At 38.2% G+C, this 25,738-nt stretch overlaps 1 long non-coding RNA gene across 2 annotated transcripts in view; it reads right to left on the bottom strand.

The window, feature by feature from the left end:
* LOC132010187 (uncharacterized) overlaps positions 1 to 25,738 on the bottom strand; it is a 399,643-nt gene that overhangs the window by 339,679 nt on the left and 34,226 nt on the right. The window contains exon 1 of one of the 2 annotated variants that reach the window (XR_009402190.1): positions 14,216 to 14,418. The exons of the other annotated variant lie outside the window; for it this stretch is intronic. This is a non-coding gene — a long non-coding RNA (uncharacterized LOC132010187). Of the gene's footprint in view, positions 1 to 14,215; positions 14,419 to 25,738 lie in introns of those variants that run through there. 2 annotated transcript variants of the gene reach the window in all.

Genomic DNA, 25,738 nt, shown 5'->3' on the forward strand with positions numbered 1-25,738 from the left:
AGAGGAGAAAGAAAGAAGATAGATTTGTTGAGATTTTAGTCTGATTTAAAGCACATCCTTCAGTGAAAAGGTTCAGTTAGAACTGGATAGGAATCATTATATGGTGGTTTAGGGCTCATAGACAAAGCAAAACAGGTATTTTAAAGTGAAGCATTCTGAGGTTTTGAGGTATAAATGGTCTTTAATATTTCTTATTAAAGAGTTCATGGGTCTTTCAGGCAATTCCTGGAATGAACAAGAAAGTTCTAACTTTTGTCTTCCAGGACAAGAGCATCTTGGTGAAGAGTAGAATGTGCTACTACAAAACAAGGCACTTTGGCATGAGTATTATTTTGAGCTGAAGGCTATGGAGAAGCAGCAGATACAAGGAAAAGCCTTCTTTCCTGCACCTATTTGTCTAAAAGTAATAAATCATTTGTATTACTGTCACTGGAGACAACTCTAGACTTACAGTGCAGAGATGGCATCAGAGGAATCTCATAACTTTACTAACCAGCCCTTATCTTTCATTAATTTCCCCCATGTATTTCCCTCTTCCTACGGTTTGCTTCCCCTAGAACCTCAAAGATCTTTATATTGCCACTCTTCTAAAAATTCACTATTTGTTAAGACACTACCTAAGCCCAAGTTCTCACCACCCGCTTTGAGTTACTCATCTGAGTGCTTCCATTTGTAAGTAAAGTGAAAATACAGAACAAAGTTTTGTTTCCTCCAGTTAATGTCTTTTGTTGGTCTAATTTACAGGACCTCAGGTGGAGAATCTAGGAGAGTACAGGGAAAAAAGTTTCTTCCCTTACACAGGGATAATAAGGTAATATTGATGACAAAAGCAAAGAGTAAAGTCAGGTTATTGTAGAAATAAGTTCTGTGGATGGCTTCCATTCTCACTCCACAATGCCCCTAATTATATTTAGTTTTATACATGATGATTTCCCACCCAATAAAATGCAAGCTCTTTCAGAGCAGAGATTATACTTCCCTTCAAAACTTGCCCATTGTCTTTTATGTCCCCCCATATTGTTTCAGCCTCAAAATCATCATCTCTAAGACATGTGTAACTTCTAGAACTTTCTATAATTCCCAACCCTTCTGGTAACCAAAAAAGCTACTACACAAGATAATGAGAAACACCAGTTGTGGGTTTTCCTAAATGAAAAACCGAAATTATCTTGGATTTCCTGAGCATGTTCAATGTAATTCATTCAGAGAGCACATGTTTTGAGCTAATTTTAACATGGATTGATTGTTAAGACTTCTCAATTGTTTGCAAAATAGTGCTAAAATAAGATAGCTTGGGTATGTAAAAGTGTATTGTATTTCTTCCCCAGCGGTGCTAAGTGTTTAAAAATTACAATTGTAAAAATTCCATTTCAGTGTGTCCTTATTTTTATTACACCAGTTTGTCATCAGCAAAACACTGTGAAGTTTCCTGAGGAGAGAAGAGTTCCTTTGCATTTGAAAATGCCTAAGAAATGTTTGTAATTATAATGGTTATTTCAGATCCTACATTAGTCACAGGTGCCCCACAGATGACCTTTCCTACGACCCTTTTAGATCTTGTAAAATGCTTCTCTTCTAGGAGTGATGTTGATTTTTCTTCTCTCACTTTCATTTTATTTTATGTGTCACTTGGTCAAATATTATAATTTACCTCAAATTCCCTTCCTTATAAGTTGATGGGAGGAAAAAAGGCTGAGAAATGCAGCCTCAAGAGGTATGGGAGATAAGGTGAGCCTTTACCTGCTATTAAAATCTTGAATGGTTTGACTACAATTTGGAAGATAAATTCCAACAGTTGTATTTCCCAAAATGTGGCATATAGTACTCAATAAATGTGTGAAAAGGTCACCTTCATTGCATAACTTTGAGAAAGCTGAATTAAACAAAGTTAAATAGATCACTGGATTTCTAGAGCACTTCATATGTTCTGAGGGGTATTTCTATGAAGTGTTTTCCCAGGTAATGTGTAATGAATTAGAATTAGCAGATGGGGTTAAGGATAGAGCAGTGGGGAATATTTCTTAGCACAGAATATTTCTTAGGACAACATTTAAAGAAAAACCATTGGTAAACACAGGGATAAAGATTTAGCAAATGATTCCAGATTACACTTCCCTTCTTTATCAAAAGCAGATGAAATTAATCTTACTAATTAGTCCCATGACTTTGTAGAAATTAGCTAAATAAGGAGAGTTATATACCTGTCCCTCACCATTTGCTGTGGTGGAAAAGTATCTAAAAAAAAGTATTTTTGTTAGATGGCCTAAAAGAGATGCCCATTCCTACTGGTCCCACCTCTAGGAAAGTGGAAAAGGCAATGGGTCAGCTTCACCCCTATGGACTAAGTGAAAAATCATTTGTTAATACACTGGCATAACAACTTCCTTATAGGATTTTCAGCACGATGCTTGGCTCATAGGAAGCGGTGAAAGAGTGGGAACTGCTGTAATCACATCAAGAGCATCCTACCCTTTCCACCTATTCAGGGCATGTCATCTTTAGGCTTCTAATCTAGAGCAACTGCATCCCCACTGCTCTATCCTTAACCCCATCTGCTAATTCTTCAAACTGCATCTGAATTACCTTTCAGAAATGCTTATCTGAGCATGCCACTCACCTACTCCATAGAATAAAGTTCAGATGCTTGCATGCAGGAAGGTCTCTCTGTCAAGAGCCTACCTTTCCAAGTTTATCTTCCACCATTTTCCTGGTTCCATAGTCTCTACCTTTCAGTTCTACTGCCACTCATCCACCTGAAGATACTGCACATTCTCATCATTGGTCTGTTTAGTCATATCATATGCTCAAAATGAGATAGTCTTCCCTCGAACTGCAAAAAATCTTCAAGGCCAACTTAATTGCTACCTAGCCTTGATATCCCCAGTCAAACATAATCACTTACCCCTCTCTGCTCCCACATACTTTTTACCTCTATTACTGCATGCCTCACACATTCTCATATAACAATTACTTGCACAAGTATATTCCAGGTATTACTCAGAACTGGCTGTTGTAGGTGAGAGAAACCAGATTTGAACTTGCTTCGGTAAGAAACGTGGAAATTAAATTGGAAAAATCCTGGGTCACTCATGTCATTTACAGAATAAATAATCAAACTTCGAAAATACCAGATACAACCAGACTTCTGGGGGAAAAAATTGCAACTACAGACAAAAATGCCACCAGAATTTTGTTCCAAAGACAAACATGCATCATAGTTTTTCTCTGGGGGTGGGATTTCCTTTTCTCTGTGAGGTATATGGAGGTAAAATTTATATATAACAAAATACACCTATTTTTGTTACACAGTTCTAGGAGTGGCAAGAAACACATGCAGCCCTAAAACCACCATTATATGCAAAATATAGAATAACTTGATCACCTTCCAAAACCACCCCATGTCCTTGTACTCAAACTCTCCCTGCAACCTCAGTCCCAGGCAACCACTGATTTGCTTTCTCTCCCCAGTTTTTCCTTGTCCAGAATGTCCTATAAAACCATTCAGTATGTAGTCCAAGTCTGACTTCTTTCGCTGAGCATAATGGTTTCGGAGATTGATCCATGATGTTGCAGGTATCAGTAGTTTCTTGATCCCGTCTTATTAACTAGGAGCTCGTGTGTTGCTGAACAGGAGTGGTATGAATGGATATCACTGTTTTCTGTCCCAATCTTGGAGGAAAAGATTTCAGTAATTTGCTATTAAGTACAATGTTAGCTGTTCCATTATTTTTTTTTGTACATGCCCTTCATGGGGTGGACTAAGTCTCCTTCTATTCCCGATTTGCTGAGAATTTTTGTTTTATAAACTACAAGGGGATATTGAATTTTATAGTTTATAAATTGTAAATACATAGTTTTTTCATTAGTCTGCTGATATGATGAATTCTATGGATTCATTTTCAAATGATGAACCAGCCTTGGATTTACAGGATAAACTCCATTAGTCATAACAGATTATCCTTTTTATATAATGGATTCAATTTTCTAATATTTTGATGATTTTAGCATCTGCTCATGAGGAATAATTTGTAATACTTGGTCTGGTTTTAGTATTATGGTAAAATGAGTTGACAAATATCCCCTCTTCTATTTTCTGGAAGATTGTATATAGATTTGGCATTATTTCTTTCCTAAAAGCTAAAGTACCACATTTTAGTACCACATTTAGTAAATACAGGATAACCTGGGTTATCTATTCTTGCGGAGTTTTCATAGACTTGCAAGACAAAGACTATGTCATTCAGTTATTGACTGTATGGACATAGAGTAGTTTGTAATAATCCCCTACATTTTTAATGTCTAAAGAATAATGAGTGACGTTTCCTCTTTCATTGCTGATATTAGCCATTTTTTTTCATCTTCTCTTCTCCCCTCCCCTTGGCTCAGTTTGGGTTTATCAAGTCATTGATCTTTTCAAAGTGCCAGCTTTTTGTTTCATTGATTCTCTATTTTCTCATTGTTAATTTCTTTGATTTCTACTTTGTTATTTTCCCCTTTGTTCTCTTTACTTTGAGTTTTAACTTTTCTTTTTCTAGATTCTTAGATTACATCACAGATTCAAAACACTCTTTTGTAATATAAGCATTTAATTCTATAAAATGTACATATAACATTGTTCCACACACACCCCACAAATTTTCATGTTTTGCATTATTTTCATTTAATTCAAAATATCTTCCAATTTCCTTTATCTTTAACCCATGGATTATCTAGAAGCAGAGTTTACTTTCTAAAATATGTGAGGATTTTCTAGATATCTTCCTGTTATAGATTTCTAATTTAGTCCCATTATGGTTAGAAAAAGTACTCTGTAATTTCAAACTTTTAAATTTCTCTAGGTTTGTTTTAATAAACCAGAACACAATCTACTTTGATGAAGGATTCATATGCATTTGAACTGAATGCATATTCTCTTGTTGGGTAGACAGTTCTATAAATGTCAACTAGGTCAAGTTGGTTTATAGTATTCATGTCTTTCACATCCTTACTGATTTTATCTTCTCTTAATTACTGAGTGTTGAATTCTCCAGCTATAATTGTAGATTTATCTATATTTGCTTCCAGTTCTAGCAACTTTTGCTTCATGTAAACTGAGATGTGTAGGTACATATATATTTAGGATTGTTATGACTTCTTAGAGATTAAATTCTTTGTCATTATATAATATGCATGAGTAGTTTTAAAGTCCATCACTATTTCCTCACTCAGAGGTCATGAGCAATGCCAGACCCTGAGTCTCACATTTTGGCTTCCATTGCCAAAGAATGACTCTCAAGTAAAATGGCCTCAAGTAAAATGGACTCAAACTGACCAATAGTTTAAGTTAGGCACTCAACCCAGGAGCTACATCTATAAAAATAGCATCTACCCTATAAATTCCATGGTTGGAATGAGACAAGGAACAGTTCATGGGGATAGATGCTGGGAAAACAGCACCAAAAGTATCTACCACACACTCTTTTAAATTATAAAAGTGTTTAAGTTGTGATGCTTGTCATATTGGTCATATTCATCCTACAGAATCTAGCAAAATGTCCACGAAAGGAGGTTTGGCCAAGGCCTTTGTTTTGACTGCCTTGCTTCTTCTTCTGCCCAACCCTATTTCCTTTCCTCCCATAACAGGTGTAAATGTTATGAGCACTTCTTGGTACATTTCCTGCACACTAACCTCCACTCCAGAGTCTGCTTTCCAGGAACTTAACCTGTGATACAATTTCTTTAAGAATCTATTAAAAGATAGAACTTTGCTTAGAATAATAAACATTCACTTTTATAAAATTTAGGATATTCAGAGCACTCGGATTCTTACCATGAACCCTAAGAGAACAGTTTAAGCCTCTTCTTTTGTAGAATCTTAGGACAAGTGTTATTTGTAATTTGCCTAAGGTCATATGATAACTCAATGAAAAAATGAGAACCAAATCCTTGTTTCTAGTCACATAGCCATTTACATTTTCCATCTTGAAAAATTTGGAGCATTTGCCTATTTCTATACTTTTACTCAAATTAATAATCTATTATGGAAAATGTGTTCCAGGCATGTTAATGTTTGTTCTTATTATCTCATTTAATCCTCAGAGGAAACTTGTGATGTAGACACAATTATCCCTATTTTGCAAATAAAGGAAGTGAAGCCTTTCCAGAATAATTTTCTAGAGGTAGAAGAGCCAACATTTTTTGTTTCTCTATAGAGACAGTTCTCAACAGCAATACTGCATATGCACATTGAAAACACTTTTGTGTAGAATACATTTTGTTGATTTTTCCACATATTACAAACCCATACAGTAGGAAGGCAACACAAAATCTGAAAACCTGAACTCATTCCAAATGGTTGGTTTATTAACTCTGCATAACTGAGTGCTTTCTACCAGCCAGGAGCCTCAATCAATGACCAAGATATGGTCTCTGCCTACATAGTATTTAAGTCTAGCAGGGAAACAGACATTATTGTAAGAATAAATTTAGTTTGATTTATGCTGTTTCATTTTTATATCAAGTCATGGTAAAAAAAAAAAAAAAAAAAAGCCACAGAATGCTATAATGGAATTTACCAAGGGGACCTAAAGTAGAGTAAGAGGGTAAGGGGAGATTTTCCTAAGGGCCAATATTCACTCTGAGAACTAAGAATGAGTACAGGTGAGTCTAGTGAAACAAGATGTGGTACTGTATTTGGCAGGTGAAATAGGGATGGATGAGCCAGGTCTCTATTTCAGTGAAAAATAACCAGGGCTATATCAGAGTTCTGAGTGGCTTTGACTATCCAGGCCCCCATCTGTTCTGTTTTGAGCATGTTTTACCTTTTTGGAACCATGTTTTTACAGTATTTGTTCTCTCAGTCCTATAATTACTCTGCTTGATGAATGGAAATGAAATACTGTTAGTTCTCCTTTTCTTTCTGATAAAGGCACTCATCTCTGTAGGACTTGACAAAAATACTGAAGCAGGCTTTATCCCACTCCACCACCTAACATAGCTATATTATACCTCCCACTCAGCCTTTTCATTCATTTAAGTAATGATTACCTTCTATGGTCCTCATTTGGAAAGGCCAATCCTCCTGGGGTGAATGAAGCCCCTAAATTTGGCCAAATGATCTGATTACATCTTGTGCTTTCCTTAGGGCCCCAATGAACAGGTGTCAGCAAACTGTCCCTTACATTGGAAAGACTGTGAATTCGACATAGCACAAGACTCAGGATGCGGTTTCCCCTGCTCTGTGATTGCGAAGGCTTCACTTCAGTCTTTGGTACTTTGCTGTGTCACTCACAAGAAAAGTGAAGAATAGTGTTTATGCCATTGATAAAGGTGTTTTCCACTCCCCCGCGGAATAGCCAGGCATTCCCCCAGCCTGCCAAGTGACCTTCAGATCTAAGAATACGCGTGGAGCTACTCCATCTCAAGCTCAGCCCTATCCGGGGCCCACTTGATGAGAAGGGACATTTCCCTTCTCATCATTGCATGATCCTATGGTCTAAATTTATTGTGTGACCTGAAAAACTGGGAAGAGACAAGACATTCACAAGAATTAGGGAGAAAAAGGATTTTGCAAAGAGCTTCAGATTTTAAAAGAGATTCCGCAGGCCTCATTTTTCTCCACTGTAAAATAAGATAATGGAACGAGGTGACTTCAAAGATGTCCTCCATTTAAGGTAACCAACTTTTCCCAGCTTGCCTGAGATAGTCCTGATTTTAAAGTTGAAAGCCTCACATCCCAGAGATCCCCTCAGTTCCTGGCAGCCAAAGAAAGGTGCTCACCCAACGTTCTCTGCTGGTCAGTGAGGATGTTCTAATTCTTCACTTGATACACATTTAAATTTATGTTTCACTTAAATGCCAACAATTCTCCACTTCACGATGTTTAACTTCAACAGAAATACAAACATTTTTGTCTTCTCTCTCACATGGGCTTTATTTTTTTTTTTTTAATTGTTCAATGTTTTTAATTTTTTGAAGTTGTTTTTTTTTTTTTTCTTTTTTTGGTCAGAAAGAGAGAGCATGTGTCAGCTCACAAGCAGGGGAAACAGCAAGCAGGGAGCAGCAAGCAGAGGGAGAAGCAGGCTTCTCACTGAGCAAGGAGCCCAATGCAGGACTCATCCCAGGACCCTAGGATCATGGCCTGAGCCAAAGGCAGATGCTTAATCGACTGAATCACCCAGGCATTCCAATTGTTCAGTGTTTGTTAGCACTCTCATTTGCCTAAATTAACAGTCTCAAAGGTTGAGGTTTTATTTTGCCTTGTGAAATTCTTGGATACACCACACGGTGTATTTTAACTATGTGTGTCATGGTATCGTCTACAAGTGGCAAACCACAGTGACATGACATCATCAGTGATCTTCCCAAGAGCTGCTCTCCCAGCATCATTTATCTGACAGGGCAAAGCACTTTACTAAATATAAAACAAAAGGTCACAGGTGTCTGTTACTGCTACAAAAATTATCAGCCCTTCTTTATATTAACGTGTCTCTGTGACTCTTCCAAATGCATTCCTACTCTCCACTCAAAGGAAGCAATGACCTCATCCTTAGCTACTATTCTGAAATCAGTCATAGTGACTAAAACCCTTGTTTTCTTCACAAAAGAGAAATCAGATGACCTTTGCTCTGACCTTCGGCTTGATATTTACAAAAGCTAATTATGGGGTGGGCAAGTGTCCTTTATCATTCAGGGACATTTGGTTAAGGTCTAGTCTTTAAAAAAAGAAGAGTAAAGGTGCTGGTTAGAGCCACATACAGTGTGATAAAATCTAGAAATGGACAGTTAATTTTGAATTTTGGCCATCATCAATTTCCTCAAAACCAATCAAGTAGAACACAGAGGCAATATAAGTCAGTCATTAAAATCGGTGTTTTGACTAACAAAACAGAATCGGTCATCTGGTGGTCTTGTGGTTAGAGGTCATAGAGATACTCAGTCAGACCGCTTTAGCATTAAACCTCTCATTTTCCACCATCCACCCTCTGCTCCTGCATCAGCAAGAAAGGAACTGCAGGCAACTGTGTATTACTAAAACTCTAAAGGTTATTTGGCTAATAAAGAGAAGAATGCCCTGAAGATTGAGCGCAATTACGGATCCCCATAGTGCACAGAGCTTGTTTACCTTTAATATAGTCTTTATGCTCATAAAAAAAATTTTTAAAGGGTAAAAATTCAGAAGAGGAAAAAAAAAAAAAAGCATTTGGTAATTCAAACAATAATGGAGGCACACAGCATTCCTTTCTCCCCAGGCTTCCCCAGACAATCTTTTTCTCAGGGTTAGAGGTCTGATTCCTTTTGTTCATTCCAGCCACCGCCCGTTAGCAATCTGAGTCTGAGCAAGACTGCCACGCCCAATCATGGGACAAAGACAGAAATAGGGGAACTCTGGGCACCGAGACAGCCTGGCTTTATTTATAGATGTGCAATATATTGGTCTCAGTGACATGAAGGTGCAAGTCAGTTGCTATCTCTGCAAATGAACAATTAAAACACGGGGCTTAAAATATATGTATGCTCTAAAATGCTATCTGATCGAAGTATTCTTTTCCTAGAAAGAAAGGGATGTGGCCAAAGCGGGCTCAGATTTTCAGAAAAAGGGTGAATGCTGCCCCCTTTTGACTGTTAAGAGTGATAGATACCATAAGCCTTAAGCCTGAAACCTAATGCAATGGATAGACTGTGGGAATCAAGATCCTATTTCTGTCTGATCCGATTTCTGTGAGAAACCTGATTAAATCTTAGCAACTGGAAAGCAGAAGGGGGCTCAAAGTTCAACCAGTAAGATTCTTAATGGGCCTTTGCTAGCTTCCTGGAAGATTGGCCATCCTTCACCTGGGTTCCTTCCTCATTTTAGTTGTGCCTCTTTTTATAGACTCAACTCTGCCTGAATAATCATTTGAGTTTACTACTGGGTTTTCTCCCCCTGGTGATAGGCTTCTTGTGAGCCTGGGCCATGTCTATTTGCCTAAGTATTGGAGTACCTACAAAGATTTTGTGCATAGTGGGTGCTCAATAAATGTTTATTGAAAGCAAAGGTCTGAGATCAATATCATAATCTAGTTATGAATGGCTCTCTGAGCGAAGAGAAGGAGTCCATGTGGGCCTCAAAATCGGGATACTCACGTAAGTAGCATCATACTTTAATCCAGGAACTCTAAACTCTACGCACACATTCCCAATAGAGGCTATGCTTATTTATAGATTACACAGATCTACTGCTAAACTGTTCTATATTCACATATACACACAAAAAAATGGAGATTAAAAACTGAGTCATACTACACACAGGCATAACACCCCGTGAAATAAACCAGACACAAAAGAGTGCATTTCTGTAGCATTCCATTGATATAAAACTCAAAAAAAGGCAAAACTAACTTATAGCATTAGGAGTCAGGATTGTGATTATCTTGAGGTGGGGGGTAGTGCAGACTAGAAGGAAAATAGGAGTGACTTCTAGAATACTACTATGGTTTTATTTCTCGATCTTGATGCTGGCTAGGCAAATGTGTTTAGTTTGTAAAAATTCATTAAGCTATACACTGAGGATATGTGCACTTATCTATATAGTATACTTTACTATAAAAGATTTTGAACAGTATTTTTCTCAAATTCCAGGAGGCGGACTTGCATTATTTCCTAGGATCCAAACCCCTCCCCGTCCTCATTTGGGATATGTCTGCTTTAATTAACAAAACTAATCAGACTCCTTTGGCTCCTGGTCAGACATATAAAAATCCATATATACAAATCTCTAGCAGGAAAGTCGTTGCTTCAGCTTCCAGTTGTTACAGCAACTACAGGACACCTATCCTTAAAGAAGGCTTGTTTATCTTCCTCCCCCCTCAGGCCCCTAAGATACCACTTCAGACTTGGGAAAGTCATTTCATGCATGTGAGTCCATCTTCAGTGGTGAAGGAGAACACTTTCACAATAAAGAACCTCAAGTTTGCCTCCCACAGCCTCACATTTCTCATATGTAAAACCGGAAGTAGACTTCATGGCTTTGTGGGAAGGATTTGCTTCATTAAAATGCGAAGAGGACCGGACCTGGCAATTTGTTGACTCTTTAATAAATACAAGAAATATCCTAAATTAGGAAAAAGTTCCTGCTCAGTCAGAGGACCCAAATCCTAACCTAGTTCTGCCAGCCATTATGGTGGAAACTTAGGTACCTCACTAAATAGATATTAGTTACTTCAACTGTAAAATGACCAGATAGCCTTTAAGTCACCACGGTGAACACTTACATGTGAATAAAGACTAAAAGAACAATCCAAAACTCTGCCAGCCAGTGAGCAGAGGTTCCATTTATCCCTGCTGCATGATCAGAATTTTATGACTTGCTGGCCAGTCACTTTCTTGGTTTTTCACTTTATTACTACAATTTCCTGTGATAGTATAATTTCCTGTTTTCTCCCCTGCCTTCCTTTTACCTTACTTAACCACATTGTGTTGCTGGACCATAAAGTTTTAAAGGAAAGGACTCAGAGGAGACTTTAAGCCCTTTGTGACTGACTGGTTAGTTCTAACAGGACGTGTCCTCTGACACACTAGAGGAAAATTACGGAAGAGCAAACAAAAACGCGTTGGCCTGTGTTGAAAGGTACGGCAAGGAAAGGATATTTTAGAAGGAAGGATGTTATTAAATTTGCAGAAGCTAAGCAAAACAATGCGAACTAATTGCTATAAAAAAAATAAACTGGAGATGATGCTATTCAAGAAAAATCTAGAGTATTTTAAGCCTAGGTAAGCCAGCTTGAAAAACAGGAGTTTAGATATCAAGTATAAGTCTGCTTTTAGAGAATAATCAAGTCCTCAAAGCAAAGAGGAGCGCTGCTCAAGGTAGAAGAACACAACTCCAGAAAAATACACTGGTGCCAAACATAAATATTTAATAAGACTGCAAGTATGTGAAAAGCTGTAAAGAGGTCAGGAGCTATAGAAAGATGCTGCACACTGTTCCAGACTCTGGAATAAGTGAATAGAACTAAAAGACAAACAAAGGACTACGGATTTGTTGATATGCAGCCTTTCAGATTTATCTCATTAATATTCTTGAGACAAGGGTTGAGTAAAAGATTAGACTATATATTAAGGACAGTGTGATGGATGAATAGAATTGCAAAGACTATAAAAAAATGGGAAATTAGAGTCAGCTTTCAAAGACAGTAAGAGTAACAGAAGTAACACAAGATAAGTATCCCTGTAGAAAAGAACAGATTTAAGGAAAAAAAAAAAAAAAAGCATTTTCACTGGGGAAGGCTGAGAGGCCAACGCAAATGCCAGAACTGTCCATGAGAAAGGTCAGGGCCTTGATGAGCAAGGCCACCTCCCACTTGGAGGGCAGCTGCTTTATGCTTACTTTAGAGAATCCACCATTTGAAAATTACCTAGATTCGGGTGCATAAATGTCTTTAATAAATGATTTCTTCAGAATATCAGACTCTGTTACATAAGGCAATCTTTTTCTGGATGGCAGAAAATCAAGTCCTAAAGCTGTATATTCCATTCCTACCTATGAGAAACACTGCTAAGGGTGTGTCCCAAAAGCGCAAAAACTAAGAGGAGAAATGTCTGCTGCACCAGTGCTTCTCCAGCTATATAGTAAATATGAACCACATGGCGGTCTTGTGAAAACGCAGATCCTGATTCAACAAGTCTGGAGCCGGAGCTTCCTCATTTGTAAGAAGCTTCTGGTGATGCCCATACCTGCATAATGGTCTATGGGCTAGACTTTTAGTAGTAAAGACTTTTTTTTTTTAAAGATCTTTTTAAAATTTTTTTATGTAATCTTCACCCCCAACATAGGGCTCAAACTCATGACCCTGAGATCAAGAGTTGTATGCTCCACAGACTAAGCTAGCCAGGCACCCGAAACATGCACATTTTACAAGGGGAAAGAAACATCGGTAGTATGAACATATACCAAATGACCATTAATTCCAGCTAGGAAGGAAGCTGAATGCTTCCTTTATAAAGCAAACAAAGGTAACTAGATTTACAGCTGATCCTTGAACAACATGGGTTTTGGGGAGTCAAGTTATACACAGAGTTCTGACTGCACCAGGGTCAGCACTTCTAACCCCCATGTTGTTTGAGGGTCAGTTGCTATTCCAGCCCTCCAGAAGTTCACTATTTGAAGATCTTTCATTGTTTCTAGTTGTCCATATGACCAGGCATCATATAAATAACGGTGCTTACAGCAGCACAGAGACAAGGACCTGACTGACAGGGTGGGGAAAGAAAAATAAACAGCTTCTACAAAAGCACAGGGGCCAGGAACCATAGTTCCCCCTCTGGCATCCCGGCTACTCTCCCAGGGGTCAAACCCTCTCCCAGTCACTTTAAAACATTGCTGGTTTCTCCACCATTCCTCAGAGGCTCCATCTTTTAGGTTCCTGGACCCAATTCCAAGTTTGGAGGGAAGAGTTCCTACAACAATAAACAATTCTCCAACACCACCTGGGTGTCCTACCATTCAACTCCTTCTGACACTATCTTCCCAGAGACTGCATCAGATTCCAGAGGGTTCAGTTCTACAAGATCACTGCTGCCAGCATGTGTGCCCATGTCCCCCCTCCCCTCACACCCCGCACACACTTCAGAAGTCAGTCACAGCCTAGCTTGTTACCTGGGCTTTTGACCAACAGGCGACCAATCACAGGTTCCCATGAGCCCCTCCTTGAGTTCAATTAGCTTGCTAGAGCAGTTCACAGAACTTAGAGAAACAGTTTACTTATATTTGCCAGTTTCATGTAAAAGAATCATCAAGGATACAGATGAACATCCAGATGGAAAAAGACCCAGAGGAGGAATGTGGTGAGGAGCACTTCCCTGCCCTCTCCAGGGGCACCACTCTCCCTGCACTCCATGTTCACCAACCTGGAAGCTCTCCAAACCCTGTCCTGTTGGGTTTATATGGAGGCTTCCTAAGAGAGGCCAGATTGATTCAATCTTTGGTCAGCAGTAATTGATTCAGTGGTGGTTGGCAGGGGTGGGGGGGGGGGGGTGTCTGAAAGTTTCAACCCTCCATTCTCCAGGTTAGTTCTGGCAAGCCTCCCCCCCTCCTTAGGTGGGTTCCAAAAGCGGCCTCATTAACATAACAAGACACCTTTGTAAGCTCACTTTGGAAATTCCAAGGCTTTTAGGTGCTCTGTGCCAGAAACAGGATGAAGACCAAATATATAGTTCTTATTATAAATCTCAGTATCACAGTCCAGAACACACTTACCTGCCTCAGTTGGACAGAAGGCGGGAGGAGTTTCTGCCTCCTACTGCATGCTGGCTTTTGCCCACTCTTCTGTCACAAGACTCCGCTCCCACGGGCATGGTCTTGTAAAACCTGGTATTAAATAGTCACTTATGTCAGGAGTTTAAAATGGAGCTCAGAAGCCAATAAAGAGGTGTGCCTTCTGCACCTCCTCACCAGGTGGAACCGGGAACTTCTGAACTGGACCAAACTGAAAACACTCCAGGGAATCTGCACAAACACCTGCAACTTCCTACAGTAACAGACTTCTGGCTTAGTGAGAGCCTTATCAACCAATCAGGTTTAGACAGGGTTAGTTTTCCGTCACCAACACCAATCAAAGGTCTTTGTAAACAACATCCACAAGCACTCCCATTCTGTCCATTAATTTCCCTGACTTTTGCTCCCTAGGGGATCATTATTTGGGCTGCTGCCCAAATCTCTGCACCCTGAATTGCAAGTCTTTGATCCAAATAAATGCATTTGCCTACTTACTGCCTGACAAATTTGGGTTGACAGTCTTCCTTTGTGTCCTGTCCTCACTCCTAAAGATTTGCTTCTATCCTTAGCTCCTTTCCCCTGCCTTCCATCACCACATTCGGTTCCCATTCCTGCCTCCAGACCCTAGTTGCACAGCAAAATGCCACAGTAAGAATGGATATTGCTACAGCGGAGACCACTTTAATTGTGAAAAGACCCAGTACCCAACTGAAATGCTTTAAGTGTGTTAGAAAAAATAAAATTCTACAAAATGTAATTCATATTGTATTGAATTGTATTGAATTGGGTATTGAATTGTATCTCAAATCCAGGTTATACAAGCCATGGCAGTTACCAGAACAAGCCCTGGTCACAAGCATACCTTAATTATTAAGGGGAACTACTTTCTCAAATGTCAACAACTTCTAAATGGTCAAATACAACATCTTTTCTTTCTACATTGACTTTTGTGATATTAGATACTATGGGTTCTCCTTTGGGTATTAGTTTTCCATTGCTGTCACAACAAATTGCTCCAAACTTAGCTGCTTAAAACAGCCATTTATTACCTCACAATGAGTGGGTCAGAGGTCTTGGCACAGAAGAGCTCACCAGGATTCTCGCTCAGGGCCTCACAAGGCAGAAACCAGGGATCAGGCTCAACTCTTACCTGAAGGCTCAGAAGATTCCACTTCCAAACTCATTTTGATTGTTGGCAGAATTCAATTCCTTGTGGCTGGAGGGACTCAGTTCCCTGTTTTCTTAACTAAAACAAGCCCCATCATCCTTATACCCACATGGGAATTTCTAATGCTTCTTTGACCTGAAGCATCCAACTTCTCCTCTAACTTCTCCCTTCTACCAGAAAGAGCATGCTCTCTCTTCCTAAGGGCACCTATATTTAGATTAGGTCTACCTGGATATCAGGATAAGCTCCCTATATTAAGACCCCTGATTAAGAGCCAAAATTACTTCTTCAAAATCCATTTTTGCTACCGAAGGTAAAAAATTCACAAGAGTAACCCCAGGTGGTAAAGGTTAGCATGGGGGCCAAAATTTTACCTAATACATTCTACATCACTGCAACTTATTGTTAGTTCATCTCTCCCATCTCTCCCTCTCCTAAAGTTTTCAAATCTGAGTGCATACTATAATCGCCTGGAGAACATTATGAAAATCTGATGCCCAGCCCCTAAAACCAACTAAGGTAGAATCTCTGGTAGTGAGACCTGCCTCAGCACTTTCTAAAAGTTCTCCAGATGATCCTAATGGCAGCCCAAACTGAACCACTGATCACTCTTACCTGGATTAGTTTATTAATTGATGTGCTTTTAACCATCACCTCTATGATAATCCTTCTCTGGTCTGCATCTTCATCTCTTGCATTCCAGACCCAAAGCGCCAGAACACCTACTCATGAGGAAATCAGCCCCTCCATGATCATTAGACCTTTATGTCACAAGTTCTAAAAATGTCAGTCACAGCTGAAAATGATCTTTAATATCTGTATCTCCTAGGAAACTGCTATAACTTCTTCATAGAAACAATATTTTTACTTATATGTTCCCTTATAACCTAACATACTTTTGAATGGATGCTGTCAGTACCTTTTATAAAAAGACACTTGAAGTTTGCTTACCCATAACAAAGTCCTTTTCTCCTTTAATACTGAGTAGTCATTTGGTTCCATATTTCCCACCTGAATCTGGAGAGTTCTTCCTCTCCCCGTGGCTAATACAAAGCAAGTCTCAGAGAAGCCTAAGGATATAGTTCTGTATAAAATAAAGCATGTAATCTGAACGTTTTAAGGAACCAGGATTGATAGTTCTCAGCCTTTGGCTGGGGAAATTCCCTCCTTCCTTGGGTAATGCCAACCTTATGAACTATAATCTTGATCTTAAACTCTGAGTATGTTTTCCCCCAGAACACTCTAGAATGATTCAACGTAGATATCCTATAATGCCTTCAAATTCAACATATCTAACACAAATTCACCAACTAGTGTGTGGATTATTCAATTGGTGAACTAGACTACATAACTAAAAGATTTTTACCAAAGATTAACCTTACACAGAGCTCTCAACTGAGTCAAATGTTATTTGAAGAAAACAACGGGCATCTACTCTCCACAGATATAGATTTGTTTATTTGTTTCAGGTTAAATTTTCAGAAAATCACATATCCTCCAGGAAGCTAAGAAGAATTATTACATTCTTCAGTTAACATTGTTTTTGTACAATGAAAATGTTAATATTACAATCAAAGAAGCAGTATAGCCCATTGTTTAAAACGCTAGTCCTACAACCAAACTGCTTGAGTACAATTTTCAGTGTTACTTCTTTGTGATCTCAGACAAGTCATTTTTCTGGACTTTTTTCTCATCTGCAAATTAAGATAGTAATGGTAAATTTTTAATGGTGGTGGTTCTAAAACTTAAATGAGATAATGCATGATAAAGCACTTACAATAAGCATTTTTTAAAAGCTGCCATTAAAAAACAAAAAAGGTGAATTTTGAAAGATTCTTATTTATTTTAATTGAGAGAAAGAGGGAGCATGCAAGCACACCCATAAGTGTGGGGGAGGGGCAGAGGGAAAGACTCTCAGGCAGACTCCCTGCTGTGGCTGGTGTCTGACATGGGGCTCCATCTCACCACCCCCAGATCATGAGCTGAGTCCAAACCAAGAGTCTGATGCTTAACCAACTGAGCTACCCAGGCACGCCATGTATTTTTTTTTATTATTTTTTAAAAAAAATGTTATATGAAGAGACTTATTTAGCTTAACCCTATGCAAACATTATCACCAAATTAAGATGACAGTCTAGCAGAGTAAAAGAACAAAACAGATTGCCTGGTTCAGATGCTAGCTCTGACACTTATCAACTATGTGACCTGATGTAAAAGTGCGTAACCATTTCCTCACCTGTGCACCTGGGGTAATATTAGAACCTATCTCATGGGGCTATCTGCAGATTAAGACAGTTAGCATTTGTAAAGAACTTAGAACAAGACTTGGCACATACTAAGAACTATGTAACCATTCACTATATTTTAAAATGATTAATTTCTCAACTTTTACCAAGGTTTAATAGAGTCAATATAATAGTAACTAAATAATTTATATATTCAAATTTATGAACTTAGTAACTTTTAGTTACTTTCTAAAAGACAGAGTTTATAATTTCTTTTCACATTCTCTCTTCTTATATTTTGGAAATTGGCAACTTTTTCTGAAAATTTCTTTCTTAAATTTCTAATGAAAAAGCAATTGAAAAATTAATATCAATATTCAAATCACCTTAAAAACAACTTTGATTTGGTCTCAAGTTTCTATTTTTCTTTAAACTGATCTTTTTGGCTCTGGGATTTTGTTGAAAATTATTTCATATATCTCTGGAATAAAATATTCTTTCTATCTTCAGAACAAAAAGTTAATTTAGTTAAAATTACCTAAGAAAAATGAAGCTTCATGTATTTCCTCCCCCTTTACTCTAAGAATGAGATTAAAAACTATTGTAATCTTTGTATCTATATAGTTTTGTCTACTTAGCAGATTGAAATACAACTTTTAAATACTAAAGATATAAGAACTGAATGTGTAAGTATGCCTGGGTGGCTCAGTCAGTTAAGCAGCTGCCTTTGGCTCTGGTCATGATCTCAAGGTCCTGGGATCTAATCCTTTGTCAGGCTCCTTGTTCAGCGGGGAGCCAACTTCACCCTCTACCTGGTTTTACTCCTGCTTGTGCATGCTCTCTCTCACTCTAACAAATAAATAAATAAAATCTTAAAAAAAAAAAAAACACAACTGAATGTGTAGAAAGTCTTTTGTTGAGAATATCTTCTGATTAGAACTCAAATCTTGAGATATCTTTTATAAAATGGCATCTGTTGATTTTGTAATACAGTTTCCATGTTCTAAAATTGTTTTTCTTCCTCCAGTATTCCCAATTATCTTCAGGTCAAGCTTTCTAGTTTCTTTCTATTTCCTTTCTTCCTTCCTTCCTCTCCTGTTCTGTTTTTTTTTTTTTTCCATTACTTAGTTTTTATAAACCAAAATGTATTTTTGATCTATTTATAATAATAGTCCTTATACTTTATTTTAGTCCATGTATAGATTTTCTTGACATTTTCACTTTCTGTATGTGCTAAGCACAGCATTTCTGTATTACATATTTTGTATTACATAATATCAATTGTTCCATTATTTGAGGACTAAAAAAAAAAAAAACCCTAAAATTCAGTTACTTTACTTAACAACATTACTATTTCTTCTTCAAAAGTATATGTGTATAATTACTGATATTTGTTTTGCAGGTGTTTGGAAACCTTTTACTTTATAATCTTTTCTTTCTCCTCTTTCTCATTTAAAAAAATTAATTTAGTCAGGCATGACCACTTTGCATCATTTAGCACTACATTACTCTCTCAGAGATCTAGACCACTTTGAACATTACTTTATAAAAGTTATAGATCCTCTTTAAATTCTTGGAGCATCTTCTCAAATTGTAAAAGAAATTCTGTGTCTGTGGTCGACTTCAGATGTGACTCACAGTCCTCCCCCTCCAACTGTAGCACATGTAACCCACCAAGGTTCCCCCTGCAATGTTTTGAGATCCACCTCCGTGGTTGCCCTGAGGCCATGCTTTCCAAGGGCTCCTTCCAGCCACACTGAATAGGTAGGAATACTAACAAGTCCATTCCTACATCTGCAAGCCAACTTTGGCTCTAGAACCCCTCAGTGGGCCTTGCTTAGGATGTTCTGTCATCTAGGATGCTTTCAACAAACTTCTTTCCTTTTGTCCTTCACATAAGAGTCGGACTTGCATCTTTTGTGATAGCTTGCTCCTCCACCATTTTCTCACATCAGCCATTTCCCTAATTAAATACATTTAAGGAATTCCTTCTTGTCGTCTGTGTCTTGGAGGAAACAAACTAACATGTTGCCAAATACATAGATATATATATTCGGAAATACCTACTATGTAGGTCTGATGCCAAATATAATGGATTCCCTAAAAGGAAACAAGGAAACAGCAGGACACACACTATAAAGCATTGCTCTACTTTGGTCTTTAGTTCACAATTCAGTAAATTTATTCCATTCTAAATTAATCTGCCTTTTGCGGGTAGGACTGAGTACAGCATGTGGTAGAGGGATGAGGTCGGTATGATTTCCCATCCACAAATCAGCCTGCCTTTTATTAGCTTCCTATTGTGTTTAAAATACAAACTTCTTATCACAGCCATAAAGCTCTGTAAGGATCAGAGATGCCTGCATCTCCAACCATATTTGGAACGATTATCACCCCCATTCTCTGTCCAAAAGTACACTGACCCTTCACTTCCTCGAACACAATAAGCCCTCTCCTCTGCCTCAGAGCTTTCCATCAGGCTGATTTTCCAGCCTGAATCCCTCCTGCCTCCACTCTATCTGGTTAACTTCTGCATCTTTCAGTTCCTAACTTATATATCCTTCATCAGAGGCTTTCCTTGCCCCCTACCTCACAAAATCAAAGTTATAAGACCATATTGCTTTTCTAATAGACTGCTGTCTTGACCTCTTAACACTATTTGCAACTATAATTACTGTATTCTATTGTGTCTTAAATACCCACTGGATTATAATTAGTGAGCTGTCGGGAACCATGACTATTTTGTTTCCCTTTGTATAAAGTGTCTTATACAGGGGCACCTGGATGGCTCAGTTGGTTGGGCCACTGCCTTCAGCTGAGGTCATGACCCCAGAGTCCTGAGATTGAGTCTTGCATTGGGCTCCCAGCTCCAGGGGTTGTCTGCTTCTCCCTCTGACCTTCTGCCTTCTCGTGCTCTCTCATTCTCTCTCTTCCTCAAACAAAAAAAAATCTTTAAAAATAAGTAAAAATAAATAAATAAAAAATAAATAAATATAAATAAATAATAAATAATAAAATAAAAATAATAAATTAATAAATAAATAAATCATACAGTTCCTAATAGTAACTACCTTATCCATACAAGTTGAATGAATGAAAGAACATATTTCTTAAAACACTTTTTGAACAACTAGGGTCATGTAGCTTGATGGAATATTGTGCTTATTCCACTTTCTGATAATGAAATAAGAAAACCTTAGCCACACTACAGGATACCTTTTGGCCTATATCCCATAAAATGTATACAGTCTATGTCATCATAAAATCCCAGAGATACATGTTTATCTTCTTAGTAACCAGATTACATGTTTCCACATTTTCTGGCTTGTATAAAAGTGGTGGTAACTTACCTGCTCAAATCCTTGGGCACTATTCTGGAAAAACTTCTCTACACTGATACCTGATATCTATCTCCCACTTGTCATTATTCCAGAGAGTAGACATAGCCTTCCAAATTGTTCTTAATTTGATTAGCAGTGACAGATACTCCCTGATAACAGTAATTTCTTAAAATCCATCATTAAAAGATTATTTTCCTCTATGGAGAACATTTTAACAGTTCAGTCAAAATTGTAAAAGCATATTGACCAAGCAATCCACTAAGGAATACTATACTGTCTTATCAACTAATTATTTCCATTTGAATTATTAAATTTACCCTTTGCTGATATCCTAATCCACACAGGTTTCATACACATCCTGGAATTGTCTACATAGCAACTCAATTAGTAGTCTTTCCTTCTATGACAAATGTCTATCTCTGCCCTGTCTATCATCTCATTTTTGTTAAAGTTGGTAATAAATTAGTGAGGCTGCATTCGCTAGAACAGGATTCCAATCCTGTAATCTCCAAGTAAGAAAAGTCTCAAGTCCTCTGTGAGAGAAAAAAGAATGCCTTCATCTCAACTGGGAGATTCCTAGCCCTTCCATAAATCAGCATTATTATTCTACATGTTTGAGAGTAGAAATCTTATCTCTGTTGTGACTGTCTCACTTGTAGGAAACCAACAGGTAAAGGCTTGGACTTTTAGAAGTCCTCACAGAGCCATATAAAGCTTTCATTTCCATCAGTGTTCTTCCCCAGAACACAAGAGTTGTGTAAGAGGTTCAGTCCCGCAACACAGCAGCATTCACAAGCGTCTTCATTATCTCATTCTTTTCTTCTTTAATTTAATAAAATTTTTTTATTAACGTATAATATATTATTACCCCCAGGGGTACAGGTCTATGAATCGCCAGGTTTACACACATCACAGTACTCACCATGGCACATACCTTCCCCATTGTCCATAACCCAAGCACACTTTCCCTACCCGCCACCCCCAGCAACCCTCAGTTTGTTTTGTGAGATTAAGAATCTCTTATAGTTTGTCTCCTTCCCGATCCCATCTTGTTCCATTTATTTCTTCCCTACCCACCAAACCCCCCACGTTGCCTCTCAACTTCCTCATATCAGGGAGATCATATGATAATTGTCTTTCTCTGATTGACTTATTTCACTAAGCATGATACCTTCTAGTTCCATCCACATCATTATCTCATTCTTTCTCAGACCTTCAGCAATGTGTCCCAACCCACATAGACTCTGTGCTCAGGCATGCAATTCTCTAAATAGCAAGAAAAAGGCAATGAAAGAGTTAGCCAGAGCAGAGAACTGGGCAAAGGGAATTAAGATGGCAGTAGGACTGGTCTCAAAGAGGAGTATAAATTCGAACCTAGTCCTGGCTGATGCCGATATGCTTAGGGGACTCCTAGGAAGACAGGGAACTATACAGAGAGTCTCTGAATCACTGGGGAAATATTTTGGTTGTAGTTAGGTTAATCCAGTTTGAAAGAGGGCCTAAAAACAAGGGCCAGCCCACAGGAAAAGCAGATTAACAGAAAAAAGAAAGAGAATCAGAGCACCGGGTAAACGGTGTATAGATTTTAAGCTAAGGCTACCGTCCCAGCAGGAAGCTGGACTGCACACCAAAAAGGAAGCTGAAACCCTGGCATATGGACTAGTTACATATGTTGAACATTACTGGGCAGATTGCCCCTCACTGCAAAAGCAGGTGGCAAATAAGCTTTGCCCAGGATACTAAAATTCAGACTAAAGGCCACAGACTATTCCAGACCTTATTCACTTGTTAATTTAAGCAATTAAGTCTGGTTTCCACTGGTTCAGGTTGTTGCAGAATTGAGACTATTAGAGAAAGGGCATTAGAGCTTGCAACTGGACAAGACTGAGAAAGCAAGTAAGCAATTCATATCCCAGAGTAAATGAAGGCAAAGGACTAGAAGATACTTACATGCCTATAGAACTCACATATACTACTTCACAGAAACTAAAATGCTGCCTTTCTATGGAAGAATGTGTTGAGTGATTAAAAAGAAAATCTCTGTTCGTTGTTTTTTCCTTTGTCCTTGTGAACACTCCCACATCTTTTAATTATAAGATCTCTCAAATACAGGTCCCTTATATAAAGTTTTTATGAATGTTTTGGTGTCTCTATTTCCCTCCTGAGAACAGGTTTAAAAATGAATGATAAACAATTCATTTGGCTAACTGATATATTGCAAGCTATCCTATTTTTTTTCTTAAGATTTTATTTATTTATTTGACAGAGATAACAAGTAGGCAGAGAGGCAGGCAGAGAAAGGGAGAGGCAGGTTCCATGCTGAGGGGCTTGATCCCAGGACCCTGGGATCATGACCTGAGCCAAAGGCAGAGGCTTTAACCCACTGAGCCACCCAGGTGCCCCTATCCATTCTATTTCCTTACTGAAGGTACACAAGGTATCCATAATAACTCTCTACAGTGAAAGCAAGTATCTTTGCTCAGGCTGCTATAACAAATTGCCATAGTCTAGGTAGCTTAAACAAAAATTTCTATTTCACACAGTCTGGAGGCTGGAAAATCCAAGACCGAGGTGTAGGCATTTTCAGTTCTGCTGAGAGCCACTTAATGGTTTACAGATGGCTGTCTTCCCTTCATATCCTCCCATACAGGCTCTTACCCTACTTCTTACAAGGGCACCAATCTTAAGCATGAGGCCTCCATCCTCAAAACCTAATTATTTTTCAAAGACCTCACATTCTTATACTATCATATTGAGGGATAAGATTTCAAAATACAAGTTTTGGAGGACACAAATATTTAGTCCACAACAACACAATCATCTGTCTAGCTGCTTGCCTTGATATCTCCCTTCTATACTCTGCTACGGTCACTTGAAGGCCACCAAGATGTGTTCTCTTCTGGCTGGGAAAAATCAAGAAGCTCAGGTGACAGCCAACCTACTTTACTACTAGTTTGGTCCTAAGTTCTTTGGGAAGGGCCTTGAACTCTGAAATTGGGGGTAATTTAATGTATAGGTAATTAGTGGCATAAGTGGTTAGCAGTATAAGTAGTAGTAGTAAATTAGTAGTAATAACTGAGATCCTGTCTCACTTCTGTGACCAAACCCTCATTTCCTACCAGAGTTCGAGTAATTGGGTCTATCTTGTTTACTGCACCTAATTGATTTTATTGATTATATATTTATTCATTCATTCATTCAAGAACTAGTAATTGAAATCTAGTCTATGATAAGCATTATTCTAAGTGGAATACAACAAGTGAGTAAACAGAATCCTTATCCTTGGGACTTATATTCTAAGTGAAAAGTTATTAGGGAGAGAAGTATAGCTAAAGCAGTGTATACACAGAGGAAAGTGAAACAAGATGAAGTAAGAGAGATTTAGTAAAGCGTCAGATCACATAAGGCTATGTAGATCATGTTAGGGAGTTTGGATTTTATGTTCTGTAGACAGGAAGCTACTGAGCAGTCTGAACATGAAAGTAACATGATCTGGTATACATTTGAAAAGAATTACTCTGGCTGCTGTGTGGAAAAAAGTAGAGTGGAAGCAATAAGAAGGATTAGGAATCCTTTGCAGTTGACCAAGGAAAGATGGTACTCGTTTAGACTAGCATGAGATGAAAAGTGTTTGAGATGAAAAGTGATTGATTTCTAGCTGGATTTTTAAGGCAGAACTGACAGAACTTGTTAGTGTATTGAACATAAGAAGGGAACATAAGAAACTGGGAATGATTCCTAGATTTTTACCTGAGCAACTGCATGAAAAGGTTTGCCATTTGCTATAGGAAAATCAAGTTTGGGAGGCTCAATTTTGGATTTTGAAGATGTTAACTTTGAGATTCCTACTAGACATTCAGATGAAGATATCAATTAGGAAGTTGGACAGAGCCTAGAAGATGAGGGAAGAGTCATGCTGCTAGAGATATTTGAGAGTCACCAGTAGTTTGGTATAAACTTTCAAGGAAATATATGTTACAATGCTTTCAGGGAAGAATTTATTTCCCTGTGATGTAAATATGGTGTTTCTTGGCAATACAAGTCCCAACATAAAGCCTGTAATAGTTATATTCTTTTGGTTGCAGGCATCAGCAACTGTTCCTGGAAAATGCAAACAAAAAGAGGAAATGTATTGAAAGAAAACTTTGGTTCTCTCACAGAATGAAAGAAAAAGTTGAAATCTCAACTCAAGAAGGGCAGGACAAGGCTTCACCTTTGTGGTAAAAGTTTGATAACATTAATACCATTCAGTTCAATGAGTTTAAGTCCACCAGGGTACTAGTAATGCCTTGCAAAGCCATGTCTTCCCACATTCAATTCCTCCATCTATTAAACAAAAGGTTGGACTAAATCGTTGCTATTAAAAGTGTAGTCCTTTGACCAAGACCTTATTTGGTATGTGAATCTCCGGTCACACACTACAGACTATCATTCAGAATTTTCATTTAACAAGATTTCCAAGTGATTCACAGAACTAAATGATTATCTGAACTGGTCAGGTGTTTCATATATCAGCTACATTGAGGAAAGTTCGTTTGATTCCTACCCATTTCTATTCAGTTGGTTGACTGTCCAACTCTTGATTTTAGCTCAGGTCATGATCTCAGGGTCCTGAGAGCCCACATTGTCCTCAGTCCTGAGTATGGAGTCTGTGTAAGATTCTCTCTCCCTCTCCCTTTACCCCTCCCCACCCCACCTGTGCTCTCTATCTCTCTAAAAAAAAAAAAGAAAGAAAGAAAGAAAGAAAGAAAGAAAGAAAGAAAGAAAGAAA

This window comes from Mustela nigripes, chromosome 2, assembly GCF_022355385.1.
Source record: "Mustela nigripes isolate SB6536 chromosome 2, MUSNIG.SB6536, whole genome shotgun sequence".
NCBI lineage: Eukaryota > Metazoa > Chordata > Mammalia > Carnivora > Mustelidae > Mustela > Mustela nigripes.